This window comes from Micropterus dolomieu, linkage group LG09, assembly GCF_021292245.1.
Source record: "Micropterus dolomieu isolate WLL.071019.BEF.003 ecotype Adirondacks linkage group LG09, ASM2129224v1, whole genome shotgun sequence".
NCBI lineage: Eukaryota > Metazoa > Chordata > Actinopteri > Centrarchiformes > Centrarchidae > Micropterus > Micropterus dolomieu.
The window spans coordinates 4,552,936-4,576,959 of record NC_060158.1 but is presented as its reverse complement, the minus strand read 5'-3'; the positions used below and the strand labels follow the sequence as shown (position 1 = coordinate 4,576,959).

The window sequence follows — 24,024 nt, the reverse complement described above, 5'->3', positions numbered from 1 at the left end:
GCAATTAAAACATCAGCTCATTTTCTGTCTCGCTTCCAACTGGCATCTACCTTGTATGTTTTCCCTCTTTGATTTGGCAACACCTACACAGCACATATCTCACACACCCATGCATTTAGGGCTACAAGTAACAATTGTTTTCATCAGTGAGGAATGTGTTTATTGTACATTTGATTCATTAAAAGAGAAATGCACAAATTATTTCCCAAGGTGACATTTCCAAATGCCTGCTTTGAATGACCACTCTTAATTTATGCTCACACAAAACCGAAAAAGTCCTCACATTTGAGGAACAGCAAATGACTTAGAGAGACTTAAACAATTCATGAACTATCAAAAATGTATGTGTGCACTTTAGCTCACTTTCACACTTAATCTCGCTTACTTATTTTTGTTTCATTATTTCCTTTTTGTGGCCTCCCTTTTTGTCACAATCTCTCAGCTAGTTTGTAATCTATTATTGCATCATTACGACGAGTGAAAATACAATCTCTGTCCAGTATAACACTCAGAGCCAGCGCTAAAATTAGATTAATTATCCACACCATGCTTTGGCACAGGGGGGCATGACCTGTATGAGTCAGCGAGGCCTGGGCTGTTGAAGGATATTAGATTTAAGTGGTGATGAAAGGAGAGGCCTCCCCCGTGTTAACATGAATTACAACCTACATCTCTAATATCTCGTGATAAGAACTGAGATACAATGCTGCTTCGCCTCCCCGCAGCTTCTGTTGAATCCAAAACGCTCCAAGAGACTCTAAAATAAAGTCAAGTGTATGAAATTAGCCCAACTTCAGCTACAAATAACTGAAGTCAAGATAAGGGTGCTTATGTAGAAATCTGCTTAAGTTGTTGAATATCAGCAGGAATAATCTTGAGCTCTCATCAGTAGAACAGTCCATTGTTTGAAGCTTAAAAATCCTCCTTTAGCCCATCACCTCTTTTTCATCTCATTTTGATGAAAGGGTGATTTAAGTGGATTTAACAGCTGAAATCAATAAAGCAGCCTGGACTCACTTATCAGTCTACATCACACTAAGAGCTGATATTTCTTATGTATTGTATTCTCAACATATGGCCCAACATCCACATCAATGCAGTCTGCATTGATTTCGTGTTGTCTGCCAGGTCCCACCCCCACTAAAGGGAGCGCTGCCAATCGACAGCAGCTAAAAATACCTCAGCCTTCATACTCTCTTCAATGGAGACTTAAGCTTTCCATCCAAGTCAAAATCAATAAAAGCCTTCTAGGCAACGGGTGGAGGTGGTGGAACGATGGAGGGAACTGTCGTCACTGGTCACGGGTAGAAGATACGAAAGTTTGGAAATGTTGTACTTTGTCTCAGGTAGTGCGGTACCAAAGTCGCACCAAGTAAAATAACCTACTGTTGAGCTTAATGTAAGGCTTGATTTCAAAATGCTAATTATCCATTTGGGAGGAAAAAATACCCCCAAACAATAACTTTTATTATCTAAAACACGGCTAGTGTCTAAAATAATGGTTAAATGGGAAAATAAAACACCCTTATGTAATTTATGCTGTTTATAAAACAGTTAATGAATATATAACTTTGCAATTCTGGCATTTTTTCCCTGTTGTTGATAACTGACTAAATGGCAGCTTTATGTCCATGGCATGAATACACATCAGAAATTTCCAGCAGAGAGCAGTGGGGCTGCTCTGCTGATTCATTTTCATTCAGGTTTATTTCACCAGTCCACTCAGTTATGATATTTTTCTCAAGGGGAGTCCTCACGGGTAAAGCAACAGAGTGTTCTGATATCAGAAAATGCTTTAGACATCAGCAACAGTAAATGTTTTGGTTTCATTACCACTGAATCAAAGAATGAGGGCTTCTTTCTTAAATTGCCAATTAGCACCAGCATCAATAACAGAGAAATCCATCAGCACAGTGGATTAACGAAGAGCAGTTCCTACATCCACAGAAACAGAAAACAGACCAGGATGCACTCACCCTTAGTGTCAACAAAGGGAGGGGTTGAAAATGAAAATTTTGAACTTCAATACTGGTAGAATTAATTTGAAAGTCTAGTCTTTAACTGTCAAGTCTTTGCATGCTGCATTGCATCATTATTTTCCGATGTGAAATATGGAGTACCTCAGGGCTCTGTCCTAGGCCCTCCTCGCTTGGTCCTCACTTTTCTTTTTATATATTACACCTCTGTGCCAAAATATACACAGTTTTAGAATACATTCCCATAATTACCCTAATGGCAGCCAGCGGGACATAAAGGATTACGTTAGTGGACTACCACAAGTTTGGCAAGCAAACAAACACTCATTCATCTTTTCATAACGAATGACAGTCGAGTTAAGTAGGTCGTAGCTAAAGCAAGAAGCAAGCTAATGTTAGATAATCAATGCTGAGTTAAACATGTTTACTAATCTCGGGTTACTAACAAATTTTGCGTTCAGCGCTTCTTTTGTTTGGGCCAAAGCTTATGTTGAATGGCACAGCAGCTGCCGGTGCTTTCAGCATGTTTGTCATATATGTGTTTAGTAGGTAGGTTATAGGAATAACTGCAAGCTCATCAGACGTTTCCTAAAATTAACATTGTTCACGACTCCCGCATCTCGAGTCCGAGTCAAGTCTGAAGTCTTTTGAGGACGAGTCTCAAGTCAAGTCTGAAGTCACCGAGTGTGCGACTTAAGTGCAACTCAAGTCCGAGTCTCAAACTCAAGTCCAGGGTTTTGTATGCTGTACAGATTTTAAAGTCCCTTGAGGCAAATTGTGATTTGGGATATTGGGATATACAAATAAAATTGACTTGACCTGACATTTTCAGGCTTGACACAGTATTTTGAGTGAAGGACAACATTTCTTCGTGTGGACTGAGTTCAGCTGACTTCTTCAGCCTTTTGTTAGACATGCTCTCAGTCTCTCACAGTGTTAATGAAAGGCATGCAGTCTTAGTCATGACTCTGCTCTCTGTGAGTACATTTGAAATGCGACTCAGGGGATCCTGGAGGCCATTTACTCCACACAAGTCACCCACACACACGGAGACACATACAAACTCACACACACATACACAGGCAAGTCAACAACACACACTCACACTAGAGACCTCTGGAGCTGATGGAGCTCCCTGCTCAAGCCACAGGGGAGGAAGGAGATGGTGAGAGAGACACAGGGGGGAAGCTGAAAGCTCTCAAAAAACCAGAGAGAGGACAAAACGGAGAGATTGATCGAAGCTCAAAACCGCAGGGCAGAGGGTATGTCGAGGAGAGAACAGCAAGGGCTGCTGGGAAAATAAGATAAAGTGAAAAGCTGGAAAGATAAGAAAAGCAGGGGGGAGTGGAAGAAGAAAGGAGATGCGGGGGTGCAGTTTTGTAATGTGAACTGAAAGACGGGTAAAACTGAATTCGAGCTGGTGATCACAGTGATGCAAAGCAGAGACAAAATAATCTATTTTATTTTCAGAAATATGTTAATAATTATTTACAATCATAAAAGACCTCATTTATTCTGTCAGCAAATCAGAATAAGTGAAATACTGCAATCAATGTGTATCATAAGTTACATCCTGGTGATTGTCAAACCTTAATTTGTCTTCTAATGTGTACATTGTATTGCACGGTGAGAAAAGAGAAACAAAACATAAGAGTAGACTGAATGAAAAAGTGTGAAACAAACCAAAGCCTTTACTAAGATAACGCCCACGTCGTGTAAAACAACAGCTGTTTGGATTTGGAAGTCCAAATAGATAGCAGTATCACTGATCACTCTGTTGCCATTTGATGGACATTTACCCAGACTTCCCTGCAGTACCTGGAGGTAATTCAGCCCGCTTCACAGTCATTACTGTCACTCAGTGTTAGGCGACCTAATGACCATTTCCACTCTAAGTCTGGATGACTTTTTTTATCATTTGTGTTTGAGTGATTATCTGTGAGAAGTCATGTAAATTTGATTTTGGTTCATTCTTCTTATGATCAGTGCTCTTTATTTCACTGAACTTCCCAGAGGTCCCATGTCAATCACAGTCTCCCTTTCTGTGATTGAAGTTTGAATTTCTGTGGGTGGTGTTCTTTGCTTTGCTCATCCATGACGGCTATCGTTACTTGTACTGACGCTTCTTTCACAGCAAGAAGAACATGAGAAGTGCATCATTGTTTTTCCCAGAGTTCAAGCTGCTGCTCTTTACTGTTTTGGTTCACTTTCATCTTTTTCATCAACCTTGTTTACAGCCACAACAGGCGGCTGTTTTTTAGCCTTAAAACTATGATTAACAGACTGTATGCTACATGCTCAGCACCAAAAAGCAGACAAACTGCATACTAAAACAGAGAGTGACTATTCGACTTTGTCAGTTGGCCAGAAACTCGACTTGTTAAAGTTGCTCTGTGTCTGCAGGATGTGTAGATGGGCAAATGTTTGTCAAAGCCAAATTTAGGCTTTCTACACCCACAATCTACAAGTGTCCGTGTGATTCAAATCTTTCCATGTTTGCGAGGGTCTGCGCAGACCATCCGCACGCAGCACAAGATTTACCATATGTGCTAACAAATATGTGCGAACACGTCCTTGTATGCTGCTGACTATGTTGTCAGACTATTTCATGACTTAAACGTTCACCTTAAAAACTTTATAAGGCCGTAATAAAACATGTTTAGCGTTAAAGTAGCCAAAAAATGTGTTACCAGAAACATTTAATCAGTTCTAACATCAATCTATTTGTGTGCTAATTCAAACATTTCTAGGGCTGTAGCTGAAATTATTTTCATTTCTAATTACTAAAACTGCTGATGATCAATTGATCTATAAAATGTACCAAAAAATCACAATTCCATTAAGCCCAAGGTGATGACATCAAAATAAAAAAAATCAGTTTGCTGTCATTAAAGACAAAGAGAAGAGGCAAATCCTCCCAACCGAGAAGCTGGAATCAGACAGTGTTTGGCATGTTTACTTAAAAAAGATTAATAGATTATCAAAAGTGCTGCTGATTCATTTGCTATTGATTGACTAACTTATAATCAAACTACATAACTTCCTGTGCAGCAGGATATTTTTCAAACAAATAAGAGCAGGGTCCTGTGTAATTATGTGAGTGGTTTTACAACCAGAACACTTTGGGAAATTTTTGCATAATTCTGGTGTGAAGCATGCTAATTCCTGTCTGTGCATTGTACTTGGTAATTAATCTGATTCAGAGTCTGATTATAAATTGTGTTTTCTGAGGCTCCTGTGTAATGTTTACTTGTTAGACTGTGAAACGAGCAGCTCTGAGCTCCTGTGGTTTGGTTCACTATGTGTGATGCTACTGACCTTTGAGGGAAAAAGGTCATTTCTGTTTGTGCACGTAACCAAAGTCTCTGCAGTGGAGTCGAACAAAAACAAAGGACCATCGGATATAGAAGGGAAGGTCTTCTTCTTCATGACCTTAGATATTTTTTACAGCCATAAATGTTTAAAAGTAGTTAAGATCAGTTATTTCAATTATGCATAAACCAAAATAGCTTTTCTTGTTATCTTGAAAAGGCCGTGATTTTCCCCCAAACTGTTTACTGTGGTAATCAATTTTGTTATAATTAAAAAAGAATCAGTTTCTGTATTCAGTACATAATTGGATTGTGATACTGTTTTCATTAACTTGCACAGTGATAATTGACACTAATAAATCACAGCACAGCATATTTAATATTTTATCTTAAACAAATTCAACTTTGAAAAGATTCATATGAGATTTGTGAATGCAGCAAAACTTCACTCTATAGACTACGTAACTGAAAGACTTTGAAACAGCCACAGTTTGTGTTTTGATTACTTCTCTCCTTAGAAAGCCACATTTTCCTCAGGCTATTTTTCCACATTCTGAACATTACAAGGCCATCACTATAGATGTTGGGTGCTGCACAATCTAATCTGTTTGGCAACAAAGCAGAAGGTCTCAGGGAAATGAATCTGCACATCAGAGTATGACAGAGAAGTGCTGCCTGCCAAATGGCCTGCTGTAGCTGCACGCTTCATTTAGCCAAGAACAGTTTTTACCCCAGTCAATCTGCTAGACAGTCATGTTTTTTACTTTCAATCCGATGAAATATGTTCAAATTTCATTTGAAAGAGAATTCTTTAATTTGTTTTCAAAGCTACATCAGAACAGATAAACGCATCTGCTTTATCAGCAATAAACATAAAGAGGAGCAGCATTAGAGAGGAGCGCCCCATCTCTACTCTCAGCTTTTTTGCTCAGATAATATTCCTAAAAATCCAAGCTGGCCCTTGTCTGTCGGGATTAAGAGTTTTTATAAAGCAACAGAAGTCTGAAGAGAGAGGAGGTTGGGGTGGGTGGAGGTGTCAACAAAACATTGGATTTTGATACAGGAGGCTGTTCACTAACCATTTTCTACCACAGTTTACATTGGTTTCCTTTAACCAAGATGGCAAAGGTTCCCTAACCTTAGTTATTTTTACCCAAACCATAATGTTTCCCTTATTTAACCACGATTTTACCCTAAACCTACTCAATAATTAGCAAAAATTTTTCATCATAAAAGCTCTGAGAGGCTATGTTGACATCTTCAAATTCTTTGTTTTGTGCAACCAATAGTCCAAAACACAAAGACACACAATTTACATGATATGACAGAGAAAGCAGATTTTTACTTGATAAATGACCTGAAAATGAACAGTTGGGATATATGGCTATTTTTGGTAAACATAAATGTTCTGGTTTTCATTTGGGTACAAAGTGAACTAGCTCTGCTTTTGCTTTGCAAGTTCTTTAAGAGCAAAAAGATAGCAAGAAAAACAAAACACAAGAGGATGGTGAAAGGCACCAGGGGAGGGGGGGATAAGGAGATTGAAAAGGCAGATTTGTGGTAGAAAATGTGTTACATTTAAGGTACTGCCTTGCTTTAACTGCTCCACAAGGAATTCTAAAGCGGCATTACTGCACCACAGGGACACAGGTGGGAGAGGAAAGACTGAGAACAGGGAGAGAGAGATAAAACAGAGGCTATGATGGAGAGGGAAGCAATGAGCGGAAGAGTTGGGGAAATTATAGAACGAAGAGGAATTGATTGCTTAGGAAACAAAATAGTATTTAGTAGTAGAATATATGTGGGTGGATAGGGAGGTACAGAGGAGGAGGAGGAGGGGTGGATGGATGGGCAAGGAAGCCACAGATAGGAGAAAAGGTGAGAGGAACTTAAAGGTGATCAGCAGGGCAGAAAAAGAGGAAACTGCCACAAACAAGCCAATTCCACGACATGCTTCACATGGATGCAGACTCGAACGCATGCACCTGCACATGCACGCTGGCACACACATACACAAGTGAGTGTCTAAGGAAGGATGGCATTGTGGGACGCTGCAACAATAGATCCTGACAGCTCTCTCTGGCAGACCCTCGCCTGTCTGCTGCCATCGCTCTGGGCACTGTGTGTGTGCGTGTGTGTGTGTATGTGTGTGTGTGACTGAGGTGACACACGGTCTGTGACAGTGATCCGAAGTGAAGTCTGGAGTCTGACTCACCTCCGCTTCAGCAGCGGACGCTCTGAGCCGACACCAAACACTAAGGGAGTCCTCTTCACTATGGCTTGTCGTGGTAGTACCTTCATCCATTCATCCGTCCATTCTTCTGTCTGACTCTGCGTGTGTGTGTGTGTGTGTGTGTGTGTGTGTGTGTGTTTAGCATTTTATAAGATGTCTTGGGCCAACCCAAATACCCTGGAGCTTCTGGAGGTTTCTGTACTCGATGTCCCAAAGAAAAAGACAGTGTTCTCTTTCTTGTGCTATTATTTCTTTTTTCTTTGACTATCGAGTTGAAGAAGTAATAATCTGTATGTAGAAATATTTACACAAACTAATTAATAATAATTACTAATAATTGTCTGTTTTGCTGCTCACTACCACCAACTGATACAACACAATAGTAATTCAACTAATATCCAGTGCAGTGGAGGGATGTAAGTATTTACTCAAGTACTACTTGCTTTTATTTTCATGCCACTTAAACTTCTACTCTACATCTCAGTGGCAAATATTGTACTATTTACTTCACTAACTTTATCTGACAGCTATAGTATTAGTTATTAATGATGATGATTATTATTAATATTATTATTAAGATTTAAGTACAGCTGAAATGATTAGGTGATTAACTAATGAGTCAAATGATTTATTGACAACTATTTTGAAAATTGTTTTAGTAATTTTTCATGCAAAAACACGGTTCTAGCTTCACTAATGTGAAGAGTTTGGCTTTTTCTTTTAATTATTTTAATGTATTATTAATCATTTTGAGAGTTGGACTGTTGGTTGTACAAAACAAACATTTTACAAGCATATTTTTAGAAATTTTACAAAAAATCAATCAATTGATTAATGGAGGAAATAATCAGCAGATTAATCCATATTAGAAATAATCATTAGTTGCAGTCCGACACAAAATAGTTCAAAATGAGCTCCAGCTGCTCAACTTTTATATGAATGTATGAGTAATAATAATCTAATGATATCACAGTCACAGGGGACATTTTACTGCAGTGGGTACTTTCACTTGTAACAAAGTATTTTTACAGTGTGGTATTAGTAATTTTACTTAAGTAAAGGATCTGAATACCGCCGTTGACCATTGATCCAGTGCATGAAAGTGTTGTCTTCCTTAGCTCATAAAGTTGTACATTTCAATGTTAATCACTATGAATTCACATTCAACATTTTTTCCTTTTCGACACCCGATGTACAACTGACAAATAATAATAATAAGAGTAAATGTATCAATATGCCGTAACTTTTAATACTTTATCTTAATGTACAATATGACTGTAAATGATGAACAACAGGCTGCTAACAAAAACACTTAAGTTTAAGAATACAGAGCAGATGTCCTGCACAGTTTCCATGCTAGCTTTGTCTCCAGTAGTTTCTCTAAGGCTTCATTTCATTCAACCCAGTATCAGCACTGCCAAAAAAAACCTGCATTCACTTCAATCAGACCAACGTGTTGGCACATGTTACAAGTACAACCAACCGCACCTCACACCTGGTGCCACGCTGTTGCACAGGTTGTGGGAAAAGTCTGTTTTGCACAGTATAGCTAAAGTCTGTCATGGCTGACCAATTTCTCATGCATATTTCTTCAAATCATCCAACACTGCTGTGTTGGTCAATCAAATGAATCCAAGCGCACATCCCACGAAGAGTATTATGACCACAATGTCGCCTTGTTTGCTGTCATGTCTTCTGTCTACCTTAAAATACTGGCAAAAAAATTATCCAAAAATTATTATTCTACTGATGGTGAAATGATTGCTGCTGTAATATCCATCCAGAGGTCTTTCTCACAGTAATATAAACGCCTTAAAACTCACGATCATATTACCCAAACTGGACTTTCTGGTCCACTTTTCTTTTTTTCACCTTTACTTTACGTTTCTTCTAGCAATGTGGTATTTTTGGTCTGGACTCAGTCTCATTAAATTTTCATATTGAAAGTGTCCTTTATCCGTGTCTCTAAAAAGCTGAACCATGTTCCTGGGTTCTCTGTCCATAATTAAAAAATAAATGAGTATTTACTGGATCGTGAAATATGAAGCTTTGACAGCATGCGAATGGCCGTGAACAGTGCATGACTTAAAAAAACTTTTTGATCTACAGCTACATCTTCACAGACAGAAGCCTTGTTTTTACAGTTAAAGACTAAATTCAGCGGCTTCTGTGCTAATTCAAGGTCGCTCGAGGTCACTGCCATGTTGGAACTCAGACCGCTCTCATACTGTTGTTTAGTGAGAGATTCTCAGCTGAGCAGAGTAACACTTAAATACTACGCCGTGTGCTGGCTTCCAGTTATAGCTCTGTAATTTGGTTTTATCTTTTACACTCTTCTTAGTGTGAGGTCCTGTATAGAGATTGCCGTTAAAGTAAATTCATTTTTATATGCTAGTGTTTCAGCTTTCTGTTCAGCCTTCCTCGAGGCAAACTGTAATTCTATTTCTTAAACTCCTCCAAAAACAGTAAAGCTTTATCCAGGCAAGCAGCTTAAGAAGAATCAAGAGTCCACACTGCTGGCTGACCAATTTTGTGGGGTTTTTATTTAACAAAGAGTGCGTCCTAACATGGATTATGCTGTATAAGACATGGAGAGTTATGCATCCAACTTTGTGTCAACAGTTTGTGTTTGTTCCTTTCCTCTTTTAACATGACAGTACACCCGTGCACAAAGCAGCTCCACAAAGAAATGGTTTTCCCAGTTTGGTGTGGAAGAACTTGACTGGCCTGCACATAGCCCTGACCTCAACACCATACGACACATTTTGGAAGAACTGCAACACCAGCTGTAAACTAAGCCTGATCACCCAACATCAGTGTTGGACACATACACTGTATATAAGAAATGGACGTAGTCATCGTGACGTCACCTGTTGGTTTGTGGACTGCCATTTTGAAGCCTGGCCGATAGGGCGCCGCCATGTTGAGTTTTTGCAACCAGCAACACCGGACGTGACCATATTTGGACGAAACAGTTGAGCTAACGGCCGTGTGCGAAGGTAGCTAGCTTGCTTAGCTAGGTGCATCTGAAATTCACGTAATTTTAACAGGGCTGATAACTTTGTCTGGCGAACAACAGTCTTAAAACTAAATGTACTCACCAGAGAAAGTGAACAGCCGACTCCTAATAATCTTTTTTAACGCCGCTGGTTAAATTTACAAAGTGCCAAGGATACGAGTCACTCTAGCTTGATTGATAGGTTGCCATGATAACGACTTGTCAATCATAGATAGTCCGCCCTGACGCATACTCCGCGTACTTTATGGTCTATCTTTTTGCAACCAGAAGAGTCGCCCCCTGCTGGCTGTTCAATAGAATGCAGGTTTAAGGGACTAAAACGTTCGCATCAGATCGCTGACCAGAAGCTTCCCGCTTGGTTGGACCTCGCTAGTGCTGTGGCTGAATAGGAGCAAATCTCTGCAGCCAACATGTGGCGTGAAGAGTGGAGGCTGTTATACTTTAGCAATAGATTAATAAACCAGTCTTTGGAATGAGATATTAAACAATAACATTTGGGGTGTTAGTGTCCAGGCACAGTATTGGCAACAGAGTGTAGGCTATAGTCTAGTCTCAGGGCAGGAATTTCACTGTGCCCCCTCAGTTTGGCCCCTTAAAAAATAGTACAACCATGGTTAGGATTACTGACAAGCATTCACAACAATCAATCCTTAACCCTTAAAATAAATTGTTTGTTGCTGACTTCACATTTGGCTTTTGTGCCCTCGAAACATTGACAGCACTTAAGGCCAAGTGGCCTTGCTCCTAAAATGACAAATTAAATAAGAAGGTTTTTTTTATTATTGTGAAAGAGTTTGATATTGACGAGTTCTCTCTTTCTGTCTCTCTCTCTCTGCCCTTTAGGTCAGAGATGCTCATGGCCACCTCTGTCAATCAAATTATTGACCAGTCACCTTGGTGGCATCACACAATCACACCTACAAGTGTGTGATAGTGTGTGTGTGTGTGTGTGTGTTTGTCCACACACACCACTTGGTTCACAGGGTATCCGTCAGTCGGTGCGTCAGCAGAGGTAACACAGTCAATATTTTGGAGTCGGGGAGGGAGGAGGGTTTTCCTGTGTAAGGTGATACCTCAAACACACCTGGACAGAGAAGAACAAACACAGTGGAGTGTTAAATTGTTAACTAGTAAGCAGCTTTTGGAGAATACAAAAAAATGACGGCTTTGTACAGAAGATGAAAGTATTATTTAACCTCTGAGTTATGACCAGTTTGTCGTCTTGTTTTAGTGCCACTTATATCTGAAGTTCATACTTGAGAGTATGTGTATTCTAAAATCAAGCTTAGGTCAAAAAGGCCACATTTACAAGCATGTTAAAGTCAAGTCAGTTAAAAGCTAAACACAGACACATTCACAGAGAGAAGGATGTGGCCTGTATGAGTAGATCCATCTAGGACAAAGGGATTTTTTTCTGCCTCTCACAGTTTGGGACGAATGAGCAAAAATGTCCATGCCAGACTAACTTTGACTGAAGTCTATTATGTATGTTTTCAAGATATCCTGCAAACTACCAGTCAAATATTTCTGATTCTCCTTGTCAGAGGTAATAAGTGACAAACAGACCAGACCATATGACCAAGCGAGACACTCTGTGTTATCCAAGTATGTGGAGAGCCAGCAGATAAGCTTTAGTGCTCGTCTTGATAAACGTTTTGGTAAAAGGACAACATGTGCTGGGACAGACTCCTGCCCACCGTGACCTTGGAGAGGGTAAGTGGGTTAAGACAATTAGTTAATGAATGTGTGAGGACAGTTGTGGTTGCTGAAGTCTGTGACAGAGCCAAAACTGTGCCAACCTATACATATGTGTGGAGCATCTCTCTGTCAATTTAGATGTATAAATCTTGTATATGTGTAAATACAGTCAACTTTTGAGATTAAATCACAAAGAAAAGTGTTGCATCCCAAGTAATTGAGAGCCTAATTGAGAATTTACCTCGTAAAATGAAGTCAAATCTCAGAGCAGAATACAACCTGTCTCCCTTTTTAGTTGTATAAAACCACACAGACCAGTTGAGACGGTAAACACGATCTGTATACAGTTTACTGACACCACCTTACAGGAATTTTGAGTATTGAAATTCAACCAGTTACCCCTGAGTGTCATTTTGAAAATTGTGAAATTGCCCAGTGCAGCTTTTAGTTACTTTCCAAGCTGCTTGTCACATCTCTACTAAAAATTCATGTGGCATGGCAGCTTCAGGCTTCCATGTTGAAAACCTGGAGCAGGGACGTGGCCACAGATCCATTGCGATGCAAATTTTGAGAAGAAAATGGGAAACGAAGAAGACTCAGAAAAAGACAAGCCTGAAGGAAGCATCACCTTCTTTTTCCATTACTGGCCTGAATCGATATGGCTAAAAATAAAACCAGCAGGACTCCGGTCTGATCGCGTTGCATTCACAGATAACCGCACAGGCCAAGTGTCACATCAGATGTGACTTGCATTATCCAACCTGTGTTTATTTATGTGGAAATCGAGCTGCTGCCTGCCAAACCGTGAGTCTGTTCTTTACTCTTAGTCGGAGCGTCTCACTCTGTTGCTGTTTTCTGCCAACTGAATCACGGAAGCCAAAACAGGACTATACTCAAAGACGGATTAGGTTACCTCTCAAGTGACACAAACAAACATTTGTATAAAGTATAGATTTCATTACATCCTTGTAATATTAACATTTTACACATAATAAAGATGAGAGTAAATCTGTATAGCTGATCTGAACTTTTGAAAGAACAATTTAATAGCTTTCATATTTACATGTCTTTGAACCTTTTTGCCTGATGCCCCATTCAGTACTATGGGCATGTAAATTGTGGGTGAACTGCTAACTTCAGTAACACTGCAGTATTACTGCTCATTGAGCCATCCAGGGCTGTATAATGGCAGGAAATCTGCTAATTAAGGGCTTTGGGGTTGAAACGTGAACAAATATTCATGATTTCCACTCAGAGGTGACTGAATCTGATAGTTCTTTTTTTATTTTACATAGGTAGCTTCATTAAAGGGCACTGCAGATAAAATAATAAAGATAGAACTGCTGAAATACTTACAATCTTTACACAGCTGATGGTAACTGATCTTAGATTTGTCCTCATTTTTAAGACTGAAAGGTGACAAACATCTGTCTAACTGTCCGACAGGGGGAGCTGTTTCAGAACAGCAGAAAACCAAAAACACTGGCATGACATTTTAGAAATCACTGCATTTGCACTGAATCATATATATCAGGAAAATACTTTTATTCCTCTCTCTGCTATAAACTTCTGAGGAAGTTATGAACAAGACAAAAGTACAAACAACCAATGTACTGACTGCACAGACGTTAGCTGTATGGCCTCTGGCAATGTCTCAGTCTCAGCCTCCAACCTGGGTTGCCCACTCTCACGCCACAGAAGAGGGAACTAAAGTGTGACTATTTCAAACTCTAATGTTTCAGTTTCAGTACTTCAGTTTGAGGCCTCAAACCGGTGTCACACAAGAAGCGAGCCCTGCGTCAAGTCACACTGGAAGCGTTTCAGAAGCGTTTTAGCAGCGGAGTGTTTAGCCAGCCCAACGTTATTGACTTGTTTATGTGTCATTTTGTGTGCTTCTACTACCGATCACAGCTCTCTGTGAATTGTTTCCCACCAGTTCCATGCAGGGCTGAATTTCCCACATGGAGCATTTCAGAATAAGAGTGTTTTGCCTGCCTGGTTTTGCGGAATTGTTTAGATTTAAGCTGTCCGTGATTTTTGTGCATCTACCATGGTTAAGAAGACTACTACTACTTTAATTGTTTTTGTCTGTTTTGACTGTGTTTATTGTTGATATACCATTGGGAGTCTGCACATGTTAATTTATTTTGAAAATCGACCGGATTCTTTATGCCGTTTCTGTGTCTGACTTCCTGCCCGGTTCATCTGCTCTGTGCTGCTTGACGCGTCTTTATCAAAAATAGACTGGCTGCCTGTTCTCGGCTCAGTGTTAGCCGCTTCTGGGACGCGCTGAGGCTCTTCTGGTGTGATGGTGAGTTCCATTTCACATGGGCAGTTGGAATTTCCGAGTTCAAAATTTCAAAGGGAACGCCAACTTAAGTTGGATTTCTGACTTGGGAAGTCGGGAGAACCGCACTACCCCGACTTCGTTATCCAAGATGGCTGTCGGGGTATCAACACTTAGTGAAAGCTGTAGTTTATACTGTTTATTAACTTTTCTGTGTACTTGTGACTCATAGAAATGTTCGTACACAAATTGCTGTCCAACTGCTGTCTGTGGACGGGTTGCTACTGTGTTTAGCATGAGTAAATACCGCGCAATGCGTTTTTTTTTTATCAACCGGCGTATCAATAGCTAACCTGGCTAGCTGTAAACAATGGCTGACCAAGCGAGGTTTTCCGACTTGTTAACTTGAATGCCGTCAACTTGGGCGTGACGTCATTCCCAGCTCCGACCTCCAACTTCCGAGGAAAATGGAAAGCAGTATGAGCACAACTATTGACCACAATGGCCGCGCAGCGCACAGCAGTTATGCAAAGATTATATTATCCGCATCCGCGAGTATGCAAGTGTCTACTAGGGTCCGTGTGATGAAAAAATCTTCATCAGAGGGGTACGCGTAAGGTCTGTGAGGACCTTTTAACATTACATGTAGTTTCAGCTTCAAGCTGAAATGTAGGTGCCTTAATCAATCATGCTCAAGACTTTAATGCAGTTGAAATGAGATTCCTTCAGTCTAAGATTATTACTGGATTTTCAGTGTGCATGTATTGACAGCAGCAAACTACTGTACTATAAACTGCAGACTCAAGTGTTAAGTAAATAAATCGAGGGACTGCGACCCCAAATTTTCTGTAATGCTCTAAATGACAGTTGGTGTCAAAGTGGATCACAACATCTCGACTGTGAAATGAGAACACCTGCTATAAGACCCTCGATGAGCACAACCAGTCCCACTGTGCTTCACTGTATGACCTTGTGCTTTTTTTGCAGATTGTTTCATGCATGCCAGCGTCTCTATTTGAAAACACAAAAAGATGTTGAATGAAACCCTGTCTTCATGTGATGGTGACCTTGTTTTGCAGTGTCGAACTCCAGCTGCGCTTCGCTACGTCATTACAATTACTACAAATAAGAGAGCAACAGCAGTGAAGAAGACATGCAGCCTCAGACAACCTCCATGGTGCTCTGCCACTGGGTCGGATTTGGAAAGAGATCTGTTGGACTGAAAACAGTCGCTGGAAGCTGTTCTTCCAGACAAAAAGGCTCAGGCTTTCAGAGTTTCTGATGACGGCAGTTTGTGGAACGAGTGTAACAGCCTTTGACGTGTTTATTCTCTGTCTCTTTTCCTGCGTGGACATTTGCTTTTAAAACATGCCACAAACCACATGTCAACGGGTCAGCTGCCACTAATTATCAGTTGAAATTTAAAAAACACGCTTTGTAAATCTCATCTGCTTCGAGTTGTATCGCTGGTTGAAGCTGGAAATTAGAGTCATGCCCAAATCTGTCGTCTTTGTTGAGTTGCAGTGACACGGCTAGCCCATAATTGTCTCCTTTGAATCAAAATGTCATGTTTGACAAATCAAGTCCTACTGTAACGTTCAACAGCATCTCACAGTCTTCATCAGTGGCCAGAGTTTGCTCAGGCGCATCACACGAGATAATGACAGAGGCAGGGTTAGGATCCCCTGCCCCCTGACATTCATATTCATTCTGTGGCAGTTCCAGAGATGTCTGGTTATCAGTTTTCTGTAAAATGTGCCAAAATGTTGGGGGAGTGCTCCTATAGAGTCCCAGTATTAATGTTATATGTTTTAACCAATCATTAGGCCCTGTAGTGGGTTTCAGGCTGTAAATTTGCTGAGTCCTCTGACAGGTGACACCATTCTCTAACCCTAACCTACATTTAAACTGCATTTGAATCCAACACTCACCCAAAAAGTGAGCAGATTCTCTGCAGCTTGACTTGGCCTTATATCTACATTGTATCTGCTGAGGCCAGGGCTGGACTGGGTCCAAAAAATCGGTCCAATTTTGGTCCAGGCGGCTCACAACAGTCGGCCGTCTCGTCTCCTCACCAATACACCATCCTTGTAGTTCTCTTAAATATACTGTAATATTCCCCCAAACCACTATAAAGCTGAGTAGTACGTGCCATGGATAAGTTTACCAGTGCAAGTTGATCAGTGTACTCCTTCGCACTCATTTTCTGAGTCCCTGCACAACTCGTACTCAAGTACAAGTAATTTTCACAGCAGCACGGCAACAATTTTTATAGCAGCAGCGTGGGATTAGCCAACGCAGTGCTGAAAAAATAATGTCAGCCATTAGGACAGTTAGCTGAAGCTGAGACTACGTTGGCACAGTTAGGCTATATAAATAAACAATTTACGTTAATATTGGCCCCATAGATGCGTCGGCCCACAGGGCATTTAGCCGGTATTCCATATTACCAGTCCACCCCTGAGGCTGAGGCTAAACCACAGTGGCTGGCCCAACTGGTTTGATAAGCAGGTCTGTTTGAATGCCATGTCCGCTCAGTAGGGTCCAACATAAATTCATTCACAAATACTTGAAAGGCTGTAATCTGGTCCATTTTTCCTGTCAAGACTGTTAAAGAACTAAAAGATCATCGGACCTTCAGACCAACTAAACATAAATAAAATGAGTCCAAGTGATCAGCAGTGTGCAGGAGTTAGTACTGGACTGACACACCTGTTTATACGACTATCTAGTGCTTTGTAGTTGTAATTGTTCCCTTTCAAGACATATAACACCTGGTTAACTGTGTCTGACACCAATGATATGTTGAGAGGTTAGCAATTGAACAGATATATTTAGGCACTGTCTAGACTCCGCTGCATTGCAGTACAGATTTTATTTCCCAGGTAACGCAGGTTTAGATCTGCTGGGAATATCTCTCACACAGTGGATGCGAAAAAACTTGAGATGACAATTTACAGCCTTTCAGCACATCCCATGCCTCGATCGTCTTCTGTGATCGTTTCTCTTAGTACGAGCTCGTGTCAGTTGCAGAAGTCACTCCCTTTCTGGCCCTGTTTGTCACGTGTGGAGGTGGAGATGCAACTGTCAGCATGAAAGCCTCTCAATGTGACTGTCCTGCTGTCTGAGTGACGACTGCTAAACATCAAGTCTCCTGTAACTGGAGGATAATTGAGTGTAATGGCAGGCGGGGATGCTTTGGTTAAATGGCACACAGTTGAGAGAAACAATACAGCACTGAAAGATCAAACCACGATGATACTGCAGATTCACTGAGGTAATAGAAAGAACTGGAACAAATTAAAATACAATGACATTGTTCTTTTTTTTTTTTTTTTTTTTCTGATTTCATTATATGTTTTTCCACAGACCACCAGAGAGAGGAGGCTTCTTTAATTTGACATTTGAATCACTGCACAAAGTCAAGGGTGAGATGTGAATGAGAGAAGAATAAATGCAGGGGGAGAGAGAGAGAGAGAGAGAGAGCGAGAGCTGTTGACCCATATTTACTGTAACATTTTCCCTCCCCTCCCCACACTCCGTTTCTCATTGACCTCCCTCTTTTACCCCGGATCTATTTTTAGCAGCAGCCGCTCTCACTCAGGCCTAATATAAGAATAGATGCTCCTCGCAAGAAACGCAGCAGGAAATATTCTGCAGGCAATAAGTTGGAGTGAGGGGGGGGGGGCTGTCCTATCAACCTGACCGATTTAACAAGCTCTGTCACACAGTACATCACTGTTTTCAAATTTGTCTCTTGATCCTTGCAGCACTTTGGTGCAATCCTTCAATCTGAATTTAAGGGTGCTCTCTGGGCCTTTTTCTGTAAGAGGAGCCCTTACTGGACCATTAAACAGTTTATTTATTTTGGTAAAACAACTCCCTCTTACTGCAGATGATGGTTCTCTATTGCCTTCTCTGTCAAGTCCATCGTCTGGCTGCTGGCTGCAAAACTCCCAATTTTTTCTGTCTCTTAATGCTGCTTGTTTTATGAATGTAAACCATTTTTCTCACTCAGAATGAACTACAAATAATCCTCTGCATTGTTGTTGATTATTTCTTTATGAGTTGGTAAATCATTATACCCACAAACACCTAATTGGCCTTTTATCAGTCTTTGTCTATATGTTTTTTTTGGTGTGAAGAAGATATCACAGTTGACATTTTTCCTACAGGGGCCCACAGTGGACATTTGTAGATAGATAGATGCCCATGGTGATGATTTTTCCTTAACCTTAACCAGGCCTTAACCAAAGGGCAGAAGATATCAGATTGATCTGTCTGAAAAGTTGCTGGTTCAACTTACTGGTAGACATCAAAGAAAGGACTGGGTGTTGTTTTTGTGTGTGTGCTTGAGTAGTTTTTCCAGTTTCTCCGAAAGTCCATAAAAACTATGATGACAATGCGTATATCAGTGTTTTTATCCTGAAGGCACCAAGCTTTCCCCTCATTTCTTTGATGTCCTCAGTACCTGCGAGCACCTCAATAGAATAGGTGTGCATTTTCCTTCAGTTCTTCAATGCACTGATCCCAACAATGCTGCCACTGTGTCCCTGACCAAGGTCACATAACAACCATCCATAAAAGTTGTTGTATGTCTTCATCTCTCTTGCTAAGTGCATAGTGGTGTGGTTTTCCAGCACTGCACACCCAGGAGATAACCTAACAATTAGGGTGGGAATGGGGTGTCTTCTGTCTTTGATTTTCTGTTAACAAACTATTAGTCTCTGTGACACTTGTGTCTTGATGTGCTCAGTGACTGTGGCTATTGCTAATTGTGCAAACTAACCAGTTCCAATTCTTCTATTCTTTCCAGCAAACTGGGAATGTAAAATGTACACCACAAGAAAAACACTAGTACCTGCAGCCCACTTAACTGGAAACAGACTGAATCACATCATTAGATGGCAGATGTAGAAGCATAACAAACATTTGCATGAAATGTCCAGGATTGTTATCTACAGTCCTATGGCATAATGCAATGTCAGATGTTTTGCAGCGTGCATCGTTTTTCTACTTTTTCCCTCCGTAAACAACACCACACTTCATTGCTCTGTCTCCCCTGTGTGTTCTCCAGATTTGAAAGAAAACCTGAAGCATTGCTGCAGATTCAGTCACCCTCACTCCCAGCTCACTCCTCACAGCACACGTTTCCAAAAAAGAGAATATCAACCGGAGTGAGATAATGTGCACAGCACATAGCTAGCGTAATATGCTTTGATCCACTTCTGACACGGCAAATAATGGAGCAAGAAGGGGAGGAAAGGAGGGAGAGAGAGAGAGCCAGAGGAGAGGAGATAAGATGAGAGGAGAAAGCTAAACACAAAAGGGAACACACCCACTTATGAAACCAAAAAGCTCTAGGACATTATTTTGGCTCTTCACACCACAAGCTCCTGCTCACAAAAAACCCCCTCCACTCTCTCCCTGTCCTTATCGTTCCTCACCAACCACCACCTCCATCCCTCCCCTGATCCCTCAAAGTCCGTCCGCCCAGCTCAATGACAATCAAAGGTCAAATTGTCCCTCCTTTTCTCTCTCTTTATTCGCTTAAATCCTCTAGCAGCCTCCATTTGTTTTCATAAAGGAGCTGATGAGGCTTTGATGAAGCGTTTAAGAGACAGAGGGAGGTGATTGTCCTCTGGTACAATGTGTGTGTCTGCATACATGAACATGTGATGGCAGGATGCACCGGCTGCATGCTTTACTTAATGGGATATGATGATACACAGACAGGAGTGATCATGCTTTCCTTGAACAGACAGCAGAGCAGTTTGAAGTGTCTCTCTTAGGTCTTAGTGTCTGTAGTGAAGAGGCTTCTGTGGCAGTAAAGCTGTATGTGTGTGCGCTCGTGTGCTTCCATCTTTGTGAGGACCAGTTTTAGACCTTGAGAGTGAGGACATATTTGGAAAGTGAGGACATTTTGTTCTGGTCCTGACTTCTTCAAGGACTGTTTGGGGTTTAATGCTTGATTTTAGGGTTTTAAAAAATCACTTTTGTATATAGGAATATGACACTACAGTTATTGTGCATAATTGCCCAGTTTTTAATCTAGGCTAGAACAGTTTTAGATCATATCTTTATCATAGTGCTCTGGATGGGGGTTTTCCCAAGGCAGCAGTTAACTGACATTTGAGATCAGGTGTTGCTTAGAGATGTGCCTTCAGCTTTGGGCACGCCATAGCTTCAAAATTTTGATACAAGATGTAAGCAATTTAGAACTTCTGTTGGGAGGGTCCATTCTACATAGGCAAAGTTTGTATTTTACTTGGAAAGTGAAAACTAGTTAGTTTAGCTTCCTAACACTGGCATTGACTCCCACCAGATATTACTTTTAATTCATCTTATTTCAACACCCGGCAGCTCCTGCACACTCAGTGCTCAGTTTGTCCCAGATTGGTAAATGGACTGCATTTATATAGGGCGTTTGTCCAAAACATGCTCATTCAAAGTGCTTTACAATTTCCCTCAGATTCACACTGATGGCAGCAAGTTACCAAGGTCTAATCAATGGGAGCAATTTGGTGTATTGCTCAAGGACACTTGAGCCAGGGATTAATATGTGGTCTGCTGCCCGGCTTTATACAAAGGAGGAAGGTCTAACTAGCATTAGCTGTCTCTCTTTTGTGGCAATATAAAGATTGACCAGACTGACAAAGCTCCCAGCAAAGGAGTAGTCCTGTAACGTCTGCCAGCTGTATCTTACCCTGTGATATAGGGGGCGCTGTCACTGCTGGAAAATAAATACAACTACTTTTATTTTTTTGGTAGGCCTAATTACAACTGTGACCAAATATGCACACAAGTCAAAACAAACACCAAGAAGGAATTCAAGGTTATAGACAAGCTTTAAGTTAAGGTTTAAAGCATTATGTTAACGACGGTCCTATAGAATCATATGTGTAGCTGCCAGCACCTTTGACTTTGCAGAATTGACCTACATGTGCAGAGCGTTCAGGCTCACACCTGAGTTTACCGGGCCGGTTCTGACTCATCCTACACCAGTCATGCTCCCCAGCTTCCAGTTCATATCTGTGTGTGTGTGTGTGTGTGTGTGTGTGTGTAACCCGGTGTGCACTGCCTGCGTCTTCAATTTATTACGTCGCTGCATGACGCACAGTAGAGAGAAGAAGAGAGAGGAGAGGTGAAGAAGGAGAGAAGGAGGGGAGGTCACAAGGAAAGAAGGGGTGAGGGGAGAGCGTGCATGGTAAGGAGGAGAGGAGAAGGAAAGGAGGAAGGAGAGGGGGATTTTCACAGACACCCATGCAATGACCTTAGTTTCATGTCAGGGCGGACTCGCTTTCTCTTTCTCTCTATCTTTGTCTCTCTCTCACACACACACACGCTACTTCCTGCCTGGTGTCATCCATGTGGAGACGAGAATGTCAAGCCGCATCTTATTCCGCTCACATCCCTCTCTGCCTGTCTGTCCCGCCTCTCCCCTCCGCGTCTCCGCTCCAACACACACACTCAGAAAACACACACACACACACACACTGAGATGCAATCCCTATAGTAAACTATACAGACACTACAACCCCCCAAAAACGACTCTCTGTGCCGAAAAAGAGCAGAACGTGTGAAGCGCTGCAGCTCCCTGCAGGATTATTATAAAAGTAGCCTAACATAAATATTCAAGGTTTATATTTGGCCGGTGTCTTATTGCCCCAGCTTCATCTCTTCTTATCATCTCATCTTGCTTTTCTTCTAAACACCTCCGCCCCGCACAACCACGCATTCCTCTATCTTTAATTATGTCTATCATCCATCCCTCCACATGGCAGAATATAAAGCGTTGGTGTTCTTACTGATAGCCCGGGATCCTATGCAGCCCATGTTGTCTTAAAGAGGCTCGTGCAGCTCGGGGAAAATAAAATCCATCCGTCCAGCGGGCATTTCTCCCCGGATTTCTCTCTTAGGCTACTCTCTGCGCTTTCCCCTCTCCTCCTCTTCTTCTCCTCCTTCTATCTGTCTCTTCTTCTTCACTGTCCTCCTGTCCTCCGTATGTGAGAAAGAGAGAGGGTGTGTATGTGCGTGTCATCCGCTTCGCTTCCCCTCTCTCTCTCTCTCTCTCTCTCTGCTTTCCGTCGTCACACACGCCTGTTCCCCTCAGCCATTATCATCGTCGCTCTATCCCCCCCCCTCTCTCTCTCTCTCTCTCGCTTTCTGGCTTTTAAGCATGCACACACATTAAGACACAAACATGCAAGAACACACATACACAAAAACAGTGAAGCTGTCAAAAGTATAGCTACAACCATAATAAAACGTGAACACACACATTGTGGAGTGGAGTTTCAAAGCTGTTTGCATGGTCACCTAGAGTTTGCTGATTAATGGATAATTAAAGACATTCTTGAAGGACTTTGTAAATTTTCAATGGTACAACACCCACATTACTGCCAATGCAGCAGCAATCGGCCTGTCAATCTCACTCTATTTTACCATCACTCATGAACAAGAGCCTGAGATAGGCTACTTGAAGCTCTGTTCAGGGGGCAGAGAACCATGGCCTCAAACTTGGACGTGCTGACTCTCATCCGGACCGCTCCACATTTGACAATCTGCCCCAGTGTGTGCTGGAGGTCATGGCCTGATGAAGCCTAACTGAACCACATCATCTGCAAAGAGCAGAGAAGCAATTCAGAGGACCCCAAACCGGACACCTATCCCAGCAATGTGAGCTGGAATAGGCTCCAGATGATAATGGATAGATTGTTATTTAAATCCAGTTTTCACCTAGGAATAATCTACCAAAACTCTGCAGCATGACACAGATCTTGCTCTGCACAGGACAGAAAGTGAGATCTGAACCTGATCTGTTTGTCTGTTGTTGCCAAATTTCAGGACCAACCTGAGACCTCAGGTGTCAATCTTTCTATCTCAGACTTTGCAAATGGTCTGCATTCAGACATGCCATGTGTTGCAAGCAGATACAATACAATGAGATTAGTCAATGTGTTGCGTTTGCCTGGTGAGGTAATGGCCAGAAATGGATGTTACAAAGGTGTGGCATATCAAGATGCTGATCAGACAGCATGGGTATTGCACAGGTGTGCCTTGAGGGAGCGTCAAATTGGCGTACTGACTGCAGGAATGTCCACCAGAGCTGTTGCCCGTGAATTTAATGTTCATTTCTCTACCATAAGCCGTCTCCAAAGGTGAGAATTAGGAGGCTTCACAACCGCAGACCACGTGTAACCACACCACCCCAGGACCTCCACATCCAGCATCTTCAGCTCCAAGATCGTCTGAGACCAGCCACCCGGACAGCTGCTGAAACAATCGGTTTGCGTAACCAAACAATTTCTGCACAAACTGTCCATCTCAGGGCAGCTCATCTGCATGCTCGTCGTCCTCATCGGGGTCTCAACCTGACTGCAACTACGCACAGCCGTTGAAGAGGAGTGGACCAACGTTCCACAGGCCACAATCAACAACCTGATCAACTCTATGCGAAGGAGATGTGTAACATGACCCCCCCCCCCCCCCCCCCCCCC

The 24,024-nt window shown here is 41.6% G+C and overlaps 1 protein-coding gene and 1 long non-coding RNA gene across 2 annotated transcripts in view; one reads left to right on the top strand and one right to left on the bottom strand.

The window, feature by feature from the left end:
- Window positions 1-22,438, bottom strand: part of LOC123977025 — a 48,587-nt gene extending 26,149 nt beyond the window's left edge. Inside the window, exon 1 of the mRNA XM_046059476.1 lies at window positions 22,333-22,438. The gene's annotated coding sequence lies outside the window, so the exon portion shown is untranslated. The remainder of the gene's footprint in view (window positions 1-22,332) is intronic.
- On the top strand, window positions 14,453-18,586 carry LOC123977027. Its single transcript, XR_006826508.1, has 3 exons — window positions 14,453-14,548; window positions 15,604-17,801; window positions 17,894-18,586. It is a non-coding gene; the product is annotated as an uncharacterized LOC123977027 (long non-coding RNA).
- Window positions 22,439-24,024: the final 1,586 nt, after the last annotated feature.